Genomic DNA, 12,373 nt, shown 5'->3' on the forward strand with positions numbered 1-12,373 from the left:
TCTTTTTTTTTTTTTTGTAACCGCATAGTCTTTGGTTTCCTTCACTTGTAATAACTACGCTGCCAACGTCGTCATGACAACGAGGGCAGTGCGGATTTAGTTAAAACATCCCATCCTCTTTCCTTTTATTTACGTTAGATAAGGTTGAATCTTCAGGTTGGAGGGAGAGAGCGAAGGGGATCCTCATTAACCAGTTGCGTGCAGTACCATGCAAGCTGATACCTCAAGTTCGGTCTCTAGTTCAGTTAAAATGTCAAATTTAGTTTTAACCTCACAGGTTTTTGTCCATTCATTCGCCTCTTTCTCTGCTAAGGGCATGTTGGTGGGCAGGAGAGGCCTCAGAAATCTTCGCTGCAAAGTGATGACGGAGGAGACTACATCGCGGTGCGTAATAGTGTGGATAGCCTCGCTACAAAAGTTTCCGGCCAGTAGTTTGCTTTTGAGTCCTATAGTCCTAAGTAGCAAAGGCTCTTGAAAGGTGAAGACAAAAGTTTGACCTTACCCTGCTGATATTTAGAGTTTCAAGGGTGCCACTACTCCATCGATGCACGTCTGAAAATCAAACCATGTGGCTCGACGATATCTGGCCAAAGGTGCACCTGCTAAACGCAATCTACAAGCTGTCAGCCTTCGCTTAGGTGCATGCAACTTCGGGGACTCGCGTCTGTCGTCATTTGTCGGGCTCACCGGGCCGGCGGCACTGAACGACCGGCCATAGCGACGTTATTTGCTACGCCTGGTTGCGTGCTGATTGGTGGACGTCGTGGTGGATGTTTTAGGCGCTGGCATTTTCCCCCTGATGGAAAGAACATTCTACCTTCGCTCCGGTGAGCCGCATGCTCCTCCGGTGGGATTCCCGCCAAATTTGGTTACAGACTCGGCACTATGGGCCCGGCGCTTTCCCTGGACGGCTATAAATACAAAAGAAGATAAAGAGGAACCAGGAAGTTCGTTTAATCCTGGTTCGACCCGATTCGCTCGCCAAAAACTGCTGGTAACTATACTGTCGGGATGATCTTGTTCATGTTATGGTTACCGACTAATGATAAAGATAGACATTTTTTTTTTCAAATTTTTACGTTTAGCAGGAGCCGGAACGAAAAATGAAGGGATGTCCAAATAAGGCACTACAATACAACCAACGCCTCTTGCTTGGTTTTATGGGGGTTTAACGTCCCAAAGTGACTCAGGCTATGAGGGACGCGGTAGTGAAGGGCTCCGGAAATTTCGACCACCTGGGGTTCTTTAGCGTGCACTGACATCGCACAGTACACGGGCCTCTAGAATTTCGCCTCCATAGAAATTCGACCGCTGGCGAAGCATGTTGTTTTTTTTTGCTGCAGTACAGGCATTAGTCGACGTTCTCTATCAGGCAGTGTTGTTATTGGCAGAAATATCAATCAATCAATCAATCAATCAATCAATCAATCAATCAATCAATCAATCAATCAATCAATCAATCAATAAATCAATCAATCAATCAATCAATCAATCAATCAATCAATCAATCAATCAATCAATCAATCAAACAATCAATCAATCAATCAATCAATCAATCAAGTTGTATGTCGCGTAGTTGGCATCCCAAAACAGAACTTCCCGTTCTACTTTGCACTTGAACCCGCATGAACAAGGTGACGTGTCATGAAGAGCACGAACTGTCTGACTCACATGCTATGGTTCAGGACATTTTGGTCTACGTTACCATTGAGCAGCGGATTGACGAGGGAGTTTGTAGTCGTGACGTCAGAGAAAGTTCCTTATTCAACAACAGTTGCAGGGAGTCGCATACGTAGTGGTGCTTTTAGGGGTTAATGGCACAGCGGCAACTGGGGCCAAAATGTACCAAACTCAGGGTGGTTATTTATTGAGTCAAGTTCAAATGCGCAAAAGTAAACTTCGCTGCATTGAACTGTAGATCAACGGACAGGGCGGAGATACCTGCCTAATATTTTTTTTTTATTCTTTCCGAGCTTATACGAGCTCCCGTTTCAGTGAAGCCATTATTGTTTTGGTTTATGGTTTATTGGTTTATTGGGGTTTAACGTCCCGAAGCAACTAAGGCTATGAGGGACGCCGTAGTGAAGGGCTCCGGAAATTTCGACAACCTGGGGTTCTTTAGCGTGCACTGACATCGCACAGTACACGGGCCTCTAGAATTTCGCCTTCATCGAAATTCAGCCGCCGCGGCCGGGATCGAACCCGCGTCTTTCGGGTCAGCAGCCGAGCGCCGTAACCCCTGAGCCACCGCGGCGGGATTATTGTTTTCCGTTCATACCTAAAAATTGTGGACAAACGATTTTTTTTTTTAGCAGGAAACCGTCTAAGAACGCAATTTTTTTCGTATATGTTAAGATTTCACTATAACATTCGATATATCTGCAGATCACCCGACGGCAGTCTTATATTTTTTTTATTAGCGTTTTTTCTATCGTCAAATGCGCTCCGCGGTGGTTTTATATGACAGTCTTAACTGTTTAATGCGATCGATGAAAACAGTTTAAACGAAATATTTTGCTACATATCAGAAGAATGGTTTGGTTTTTGGGCGTTTAACGTCCCAAAGCGACTAAGGCTATGAGAGACGCCGTAGTGGAGGGCTCCGGAAATTTCGACCACCTGGGGTTCTTTAACGTGCACTGACATCGCACAGTACACGGGCCTCGAATTTCTCCTCCAAAGAAATTCAGCCGCCGCGGCCGGGATCGAACCCGCGTCTTTCGGGCCAGCAGCCGAGCACCATAGCCACTGAGCCACCGCGGCGGCTATATCAGAAGAATGGACCACTTTCAATATTTATATAACAGTATCTTGCAGTTTTCCAATTTTCAAAGTTTTTTTTTTCAGAGAATGTTGGACATGAACACGCGCTAATCAATCGATACTTTGATTTCTCCTCAGCGAATACTTAAGCTCTCGCCTTGTCGCGCAAACCTACCTTCCTGCCCATGCGGAACTATCTTTTGCCATTGTCTATGCAAAGCCTATGTATGCGGTTGTATATTTCTTCTTTACCAGCAAGCACACCGCTAACGCACTCCTCTCCTGCCCGGGCCGAGACTAGACCAGGTGAAGCGAACGGCAAAAGTGGCGCCAAAACTCCCTCACCTGGAGAAGGGTGGGAGTGCGGGGGAAAAGAAAAGAAGCGCAAAAAGCAAAGGGAAAGGGTGTCGATGAACGTTGTCCGCATAGAGCCACCCCTGCGCGAGAAAAAGCATTAGCAGCAGCAACAGCAGGACAACATCCAACAGCAAGCTCCGGCGTACGGGCTCCTCTTGGCAGGAGAGGCTCTATTCTGGTCGAAGAAGAAGACATTTGGGAATTCCCCCGCTGGCCTCGAACCCTCTCCCCTCTTCTCCGGCTCCCTCCGGCCAGGAGTGGGAAAGGGAGAGGCGGTGCGATGTTGCTTAAAGCAGATCTTTCCTCCCTCTTCTTTCGCTCTCTCCTCTGTGCTGTTGTTTTCTTCTGGAAAAAACGGGCTCTGCGCGTGTACGGAACGGATGGAGGGTTGGAGTGGAAGAGGCGAACATTGGGGAGTTTTCGGTAGCCGTCGCTTGGTGTTTATAAGTAATAAAACAACGGTAGAGTTTGCATCTGGAGTTGCGCGATGTGTGCTGGAAATAGGGGCGAATCGAAGGCGAGGGGCCGGAAGAGTGAGACGGAGGATACAGAGGAGGGCTTGTATCTCAGGAAAGAGAAACAGCATCGGATATTTAGTTCTCCTTTAGAACAAACAGGGATAGCGGCAGTTATGGCGCTCTTTTTCTACCCCTCTTTACCCATGCCTGGTCACAGTCCGAGGAACACCCTGATCACGTGACCTAGATCACGTGACTTGTTCTCAGCACTCCCTCATAACTTTGTCATTGGTCAGATATGTGGACGCTCTAGTTTCCGGTTACGACTTATATACTGATGAAGTCGAGAGTGTGACAATCTCGTCTGGCCGGGGGGATAAATTTCAAAACACACAGACGCCGACCAGTAAAAGGAAAATTGTAATTGACGTTTCAGCACCCAGAACGGGGGTCTTGTTGTGAACAAGGCCCCCGTTCTGGGCGCCGAAACGTCAATTACAATTCACAACAAGGCCCCCGTTCTGGGCACCGAAACGTCAATTACAATTTTTCATTTTACTGGTCGGCGTCTCTGTGTTTTGAAAAGAGACTTATATACTGCGACACAGACGCCGGCATTGTATTCCGCAGAGAAAATTCTATGCACAGGTCCCCCGTACAAACTGCAATGGTGTGGAATCTTTTCATTAAATGGCATTGGAAGGAATATATCCCTCAGGAGAAAAGTATACAACAGGTGTATCTTACCCGTACTCACCTATGGGGCAGAAACGTTGGGGCTAACAAAGAGGGTTCCGCTTAAGTTAAGGACAACGCAGCGTGGTATGGAAAGGAAAATGATAGGTGTAACGTTAAGAGATCGAAAGCGGGTGGAGTGGGTGAGGGAACAAACGCGAGTTAATGACATCTTAGTCGAAATCAAGAGGAAGACATGGGCTTGGGCAAGGCATGTAATGCGAAGGTAAGATAACCGCTGGTCCTTAATGGTAACGGAGTGGATTCCAAGAGAAGGAAAACGTAGCAGAGGGTGGCAGAAAGTCAGGTGGGCGGATGAGATTAAGAAGTTTGCGGGGATACGTTGGCCGCAACTGGCAAAGGACAGGGTTAATTGGAGAGACATGGGAGAGGCCTTTGCCCTGCAGTGGGCGTAGTCAGGCTCACGACGATGATGCATTGGAAGGACCCGGGCCAATCGAATCTATATGCGCCCTTCTTAGCACGGCCTTCCAATACCTTCGATAATCGTCCTCCATAATTGTCTTGAAACGCGAGCAGCCTTCGCTGTCTTTTCATTACGCGGGATGTGGGTGAGGACTATGGCAACTTTCTGCTCGCTAAACTCAAATACGCCTACGTTGGACTAAAAAGGGAGCAATGTGTCTTTTATCACACCTCCTTGCAGCGTTCACCAGGGGGTGGGGTGCGCGCTAAACGACAGTTTACTCCCGTTTTACTCTTATCAGTTTAGAGTGTATCTCGGAATGTCACAAAGAAAAGGAGTTAAATTACCTGTTTTAATCGGCTTTAGTTAAAGCATTCGCCGAGCCTGTATTGAACTCCGAGTTTTAATTGTAATTTTGGTCAGATGTTTAGGGCAGTCCCCCAAGGTGGAGTAGGTTTGTAATAAGGGAGTAATTACTCATTGACGCCCACCCGAGCGCAGCCATCTTCGCAGTTAAAGAAAAATTTGTCCTGGTCCGCGGTTTATTCTTTTTTTCTTTAACTACGAAGTTTCTGAGAAAGCTGTATAGCTTTCCTTTGTAGTCGTATGGCTGCGCTCGGGTGGATGTCAATGAGTAATTATTCCCTTATTAATTTTAATTTTGTGGTTATAATCAAAATTTCGCGAAGAATTAAATTATGGCGTTGTGAAATATATTACGTTGGTTGTACCCATTAATCGTCCCGACTGCATACAAAAAGCCCCCCCCCCCCCCCAAAAAAAAAAAAGGAAAAACTCCCAGCCTTTTCGTCCTAGTACTTCACGGGCGTAGGATGGCTGCTGTTGACAGGACTGGTTGGGAAGAGAAGTGTCCGTTAGGAGTTCCACCGCCCAATGCAGAAATAGCCCTGCAAACGCTTTCCGCGTCGAACAAGCGGGAAGACTAGTCTGACGGGCCCGACTGTTCGAGTGCAGTAGATAAAAAAAAGAAGGTAGTATGCCCGCGAGGTGAATGTATATAGTTCGTCCAAAGAGTGAGAAGTCACGATTGCTCCTTCACATGCGTTGTTGCTTCGCCCGAGTCTGCAGCTGTCAATGCCGACGAGGAAAAGAAGCAAAGAATGAAAGGAAGGTTGGCGAGCGCATCAGTCAACCCACGCGTCTCTTCGCGACAGGCGCGCTCTCGAAGACAGCGGGTCTGTGAACAGTTTTCCTTTCTTTCTTTCTTTCTTTCTTTCTTTCTTTCTTTCTTTCTTTCTTTCTTTCTTTCTTTCTTTCTTTCTTTCTTTCTTTCTTTCTTTCTTTCTTTCTTTCTTTCTTTCTTTCTTTCTTTCTTTCTTATTTCTTTCTTTCTTTCTTTCTTTCTTTCTTTCTTTCTTTCTTTCTTTCTTTCTTTCTTTCTTTCTTTCTTTCTTTCTTTCTTTCTCTCTTTCTTTCTTCCTTTCTTTCTTCCTTTCTTTCTTCCTTCCTTTCTTCCTTTCTTTCTTTCCTTCTTTCTTTCTTTCTTTCTTTCTTTCTTTCTTTCTTTCTTTCTTTCTTTCATGAAACAGAAAAGTCTGGAACAAACTGTCGGTATGCCACCGACGCCTAGTTCTTGCCGCAGCCCCCGCAACCCTCCCTACTCCATACATACTCCAGTACATACTCCAAAAGTGAACGGAAACAGTACATACTCTAAAAGCGACAACCTCCCGCCCATAAGTTCCTCATGCTCGAAAAGGGAGGGGGGTCACCTATCGTTCCAAGAAAGAAGAAACGAAAAGAAGCAAAGAAAAGTGAATTTCTTCACGACTAAGACGCGCATGCTCAAATAGATGGCGCCACGGTGCCTCCCTACTCTCCATCACTTAAATGACCCAGATAGCACTCCTATCGGGAACGAAGAAAAATTATATATATATATTTTTCTTGCGGTACCTCCCTACTCTCTTCCGTCACATAAATGACTCAGATAGCACTCCTATCAGGAATTAAAAAAAAAAATTCCCGTGATTCACCATGGTGTACATCATTCTTCTTCCTGGCGGGCGTGTACCTCCGGTGAGCTGGGGGAATTCAAAACCCCCGGTGGACCACCGTTCAGAAATTCTCGATCTTGCATTTCCACACTTCACTTGGCCGTTACACCGCACATCCTCAGCACACCAACCTTTAGCCTTACGACCCCCCTCCCATTTTTTTTTCTCCCTTACGCCTCCTCTACAGCGCCGTTACCTCCCCGATGCGTCAGTCGTCGGTGACGTCTTCTGGGCGCGTCGTGCGGCCGCGTCGGCGAACTTTAAATATATCCGCGCCCTCCGTCCGTAGACTGGGCTCACGCTTCGCTGAACGTGCCCTGCCGGTGCCGTGGGCGGCGTTTCTCTAGCGCGCCCGACGCATACTTGTCTGCCGCAGTTCCGTGCACTGTGCTCGACGTTATACACCGGCACGGTGTGGGAGTCTCGTGCTGGAGAACGCTTTTAATGACCTTAATAAATACAGAAAAAATTTCCAGACGCTGCGGCAGCGTGTGATCGAGCGTTAGCTGTAAGTTTTGTATTTTGTTCGCGCAAACCTTTTTGATGTCAGCGTATACAGCGTAAGAAGACAAATCATTTGACACCACTTCAAATGACCTACGTCAAGTAGTTTGGTAGTAGTGGACGTCTGAAGATCCAACAAATTAAGGTTCTGGAGACCAAAGGTTGTCGGTACGAATCCTTATAATACCCTAAGCTTTGATTCGACTAGTAATTTTATGCTCCATCACGCGCTGAATCGTTTGATACCACTCCGAATATTCTGCGCCGTTTAGGTGGGTCACAATCTGTGTACCAATGGTACCAATCAGTGGCCCAAATCGGCTGTTTCCGCACAGGGGTATTTATCATCATCATCATCATCATCACCATCGTCATCATTATCAGCCTGACTATGACTGTAGGGAAACGAAAGTATAGTAGTATATACTGCACTTGGGTGCTGGTTGTAAGTATACGCTGTTGCTGTGCAACCGGTTTGGTCACATAGTGTGTGCCACTTGGTTGCTATGTGGCGTACCACCTGTTTACATATTACGGTGGCCATATGGTCACGTGGTATGTTTAGACTGTTGCTATGCGACGAATGCCACTGCGGCCGCCATTTCGAAACAATGGCTTGGATTTCAGAATAACACTGGTAGCAAAGCTAAGTCTCTAAAACTCCACTCTTTCTGCCCTCTTTTTGAGTGAAGATGGCACAAAACTGGTCATACTGCAACCCTCATCCATCCTTCTCATCCCTTCCCAGACAGCGCCCAGATTAAGCCCCCTAGATATCAGCGCCAACCTGGATAACTGTCTTGAAAGCCAAGGGATTTTTTGGGGGGAGTTTTTCGTTTCACGGGAGGTTTCTTGGTTCATTCGACGGTGTCGGCGATGGCGTTTACTCTCAAGGAAGGCGCCCAAGGAGGGAAATGTCGAAGTGAAATGAGTGCAGAACTTCTATATATGTCGAGTAAGCTATGTGAATAATCTGACCATAGTCGAGCGAACATGAACGAGCAGTGGCTCGGCTCACTCGCGTTTATAGTTAAGTCGGGTCGTCAGTGCGCACAAGACGAGGGACGCACGCCGGTGAAGTTTAGGCCTAAAGGCATTTCGCGCACTGTTTGTGCGAGGTCGTGGGTAGTAAAGTTTGGGCGTCGCGGGCTTCTGCGCTCGCTGAGCGCAACTAAAATATACCGAGGGCGTTGCGCTTGGCGTGGAATGCTTTTAGCCTGCTTTGCATTCCTGCCGCTAGATGGCGATGGTGGTGTTGCTGCTGGGTTCCTGCCATCTACCGGTAAAGGTGTCAAGCGATGACTCAACCGTACAGGTCACCCGTAACGACGGAGGTATGAAAAAAAAGTAGAGTCGCCGCTCGACATTTACATTCTGAAGGGGACTGAAGATAAGTTCGCAGTATGTGGAGTTCGAGTTAACGAGAACGTTTTACTACATTTGGCGTTGATTGCACCAAAGCGTCGGTTCGAATAAACCGGAAGTTCGGATTATGCGGGAAACAAAAATTGCATATCATCCACATACGAGGGCTTGGTTAACCCTTTAAAGGACGCAACAATGGAACAGGTGGCGCAGTTTACTAACTGGACTACTAGATTTTGGATACAAGGGTTCAGTGCAGGAGGTTTAGAATAGCATAGTTTTACAAGGGAAGGGGAATGAGGGGCTCTCTCATAGTTTTACAACAACATTTATCATCATCAGCAGCAGCGTCATTGGAAACCTGCCGGGATGACAAATGTCTTTGAAAGCGATCTCCAATCAGCCCTGTTGTGCGAAGGCTACTTTTCCCAGCAGATTTGTCAGTCGTTTACAGCTACTCGAAGCAGCTCTACAAGGGAGATTCGGGATGGTAAATAGTATACCCTAACTGAACTGTTTCTCCCTCATCTGTTTTTCTAAGTGAAGATGGCATTGAGATGTGCTTAGTCTGTAACTACCATGCGCATTGGGAGTGGACTTCTTTTGAGAAGGCGCCATATTCCGTGATCTGTTCCATATGGTTTTGGAATCGAAGGTAACACTGGGGGTAGCACTTAGACACTCTGTGCCGTACTGCACACAACTACTGGAGAGGAAACCTAATTACCTCAGGAGGTCGAGGTTGCCGTTCGTAGACACGAAAAACAGCGCAAGCAAAACACAAAGGGCGTCGCACAGACGCGTTGCGTGCAGAGAGAGAGAAAGAGGTTGGCGTGAATGTGGAAAGGGTGATGACGTTGTTTTCCCACTCTGCAACAACAATGGCGTGACGTATAGCGTTCGGGAATGACGCGGCGGGATCGTCTGGCTTCCTACCAAGATTCGGGACTGCTTGCTTTGTTGCTTAATGATGCGAACTGCTTTAAGGATGCTAAAAGTGCTCGGCGCTATAAGGACTCGTATTGCAGCAAACTGGGTGACGACATTTCGGGGGCGTCGACACCTTCTACGCTGTACGGGGAGCGTTGGCGGTACTCGAGCCGGTATTTTTCTACTTTCCTTGCCGCAACTGTCACTGTAGGACATTTTTATTCATTTGAAAAATTCAGGCGCCAGCGCCTAGTGACAAGCTTCTTGGAGCAGTCTGCGAACTCAAACATTTAAGAGCACTTGCTGCTGAGCTAGTTGGTTTTGGTTCCTATTGAAATAGGTTTTAGGCGCAAAAAACAGACGAGACACATAGGAAAGGTAACAGGACGAAGCGCCAACTTCCAACTGATTTTATTGCATGCATGAAACGTACTTATAAAGCTTGTCGTCACATGCGCAGGAGGGTCACCTAAAGCTCAAGAACGACATGATGAGGCGCGCTCTAGGAATTTCTTTTGGAAGTTGGCGCTTCGTCCTGTTACCTTTCCTATGTGTCTCGTCTGTTTTTTGCGCCTAAAACCTATTTGAATATGAACTCAAACATTTTTAAATGCCTTTTATTTTTTCGTGCCATTGGGATGTACACACAGCAAGAAGGAAGTGGTTAGATTCCATTGTTTTTCTGTTGGCTAAAATGAACTTAAGCCGTCAACTCCAGGGGTTTCCTTGGTGTAAAAAAAAAAAGAAATCAGACAGCACATGTTCCGGGAATTTTTGTTTTATGTGTGTTCTGCGGAAAGATCTGCTCATACTACTGTTCTGATTCTCTCTCCTTATTTATTATTGCAATTGCTATCGCGGCGCTTGAATAATTGATTATTCTATCCGAACTTACGTGTCCATATCGCTGTCAGCTCGTGCATTCCCTGCAGCTTATTCTTTTTGTTTGTTTTTGCGCATGCTTTGCAACCTCACACCCTGTGCAATGCCTTTGAAATAGAGGGTAGTATACTAATAAACAAACGAATAGGTGCTGAAAGCGAGCTATAGAATCCTTAGCACCTCGTAGTTATGACAACCTAATATTGATTTTCTACCGACTGCGTAAACTTCGGTTAACGATCGATCGTTAGGAGATATATTGCAGTGCGAAACTGCCGCATCATATCATTGTCAACTAAAGCAGTGCCATTAATGACCTTCTGATATGTGGTAATATACGCGGGATAAGAGCTTAATTTAAGTATGTTTTTCACGACATGCTTTGTGCACAGGCATTGCCATAAATATGCCGCCCTGGTCGCCAACCACGAATAAGTTTCTTTTTTTTTTTTTAGAGCGGTGGTTTGGGACGTCTTTGGCACATTACTGCCCTCGTAAAACTTGCATAGAGGGGAAACGGGGCCCCTTTTTTTCTGCAACCTCGTAACGGCAATGGCGTGGCAGGAGACTGTCAGCAAGGCCCGGGAGCTGCAGGGAGTAAGCGCTTAGAGGGCCGCATATTTTAAATATTTAACAACAGTAAGTCTACAGTCGCGACTGATTTTACACCAGCATTTTTAAACAAGCTGCTGGTGGTTTGAAGACGCGTAATGTTCACTGTTAACACCTGCGCGCACGTACACACGCACACATACACGCACACACACGCGCACGCTCACACACTCACACACACGTACACACACACGCACGTACACACACACGCACGTACACACACGCACGCACGTACACACACACACACACACGCACACACACGCACACAAACATACACACACACGCGCACGCACACACACACACACACACACACACACACACACACACACACACACACACACACACACACACACACACACACACACACACACACACACACACACACACACACACACACACACACACACACACACACACACACACACACACACACAGGTATAGATAGGAAAATGGCGGCGAACACTACCTTTTTTTTAGGAGGGAGACAAACCCATGGCAAGCAAGCATGCTGTACTGCCACTGACCAAGTCAAGCGTGCAGTGCGTGTTCCCGTTAAAATGATGCGCTACTGTACATCCAATAAGGCGGTCACAGACAAGGGATAGCTCAAGGTGCGGAGGTGTTTGCATCCAAACAGTTTGGTAGTCTGGACGCGGCCGTTCTAATAAGTTAGGAAAGGCGAACTAGTTTTCAGTCATTGCCATGACTACGTAACAAAGCAGTGCCTTGGCCCAGTTTCTTTCGCGTGGCGTACCAGCCTCCGTCGACACTACTGCTAAAAGGCGGTGCTATTTGAACAGTATCCACAAAACACCGGGCTTTGAGAGCGAGCGCCAGTTACATATATAGCTCCGAGAGTGGAAACAAACGTCGAAGTCAAAATAACACCAGAACTGGGCTAAGACAACTTTCCGCGACGTTCTTTTCTCGAGTCTTCATCAATCACCCGCTCTTCCGACTGCCGAACTAAAAGTAGGCTCTCCGCAAGACAGATGCGCGGGCGGAGAAGACGACTTGCAATTCGCGAGCATTCCTTGTTTTTAAACAGCGCGACTTGCGCTTTTGCCGGATAACTTGCAAGCGCTAAAAAGTAATCGACAGTTGCAGAAAACATTAAGCCCATAAATTATTTTGGTTTGGTTTATGGAGGTTTAACATCCCAAAGCAACTCAGGCCATGAGGGACGCCGTAGTGAAGGGCTCTGGAAATTTCGATCACCTGCGGTTGTTTAACGTGCACTGACATCGCACAGTACACGGGGCTCTAGAATTTCGCCTCCATCGAAATTCGACCGCCGCGGCCGAGATCGAACCCACGTATTT

The 12,373-nt window shown here is 46.8% G+C and overlaps 1 protein-coding gene across 1 annotated transcript in view; it reads left to right on the forward strand.

Moving 5' to 3' along the window:
• Positions 1-12,373, forward strand: part of LOC149330343 (ras-related and estrogen-regulated growth inhibitor-like) — a 45,062-nt gene that overhangs the window by 7,033 nt on the left and 25,656 nt on the right. The window lies entirely within an intron of this gene.

The sequence above is a fragment of the Amblyomma mixtum genome, chromosome 9 (genome assembly GCF_055824585.1).
Source record: "Amblyomma mixtum isolate Tamu chromosome 9, ASM5582458v1, whole genome shotgun sequence".
Lineage (NCBI taxonomy): Eukaryota > Metazoa > Arthropoda > Arachnida > Ixodida > Ixodidae > Amblyomma > Amblyomma mixtum.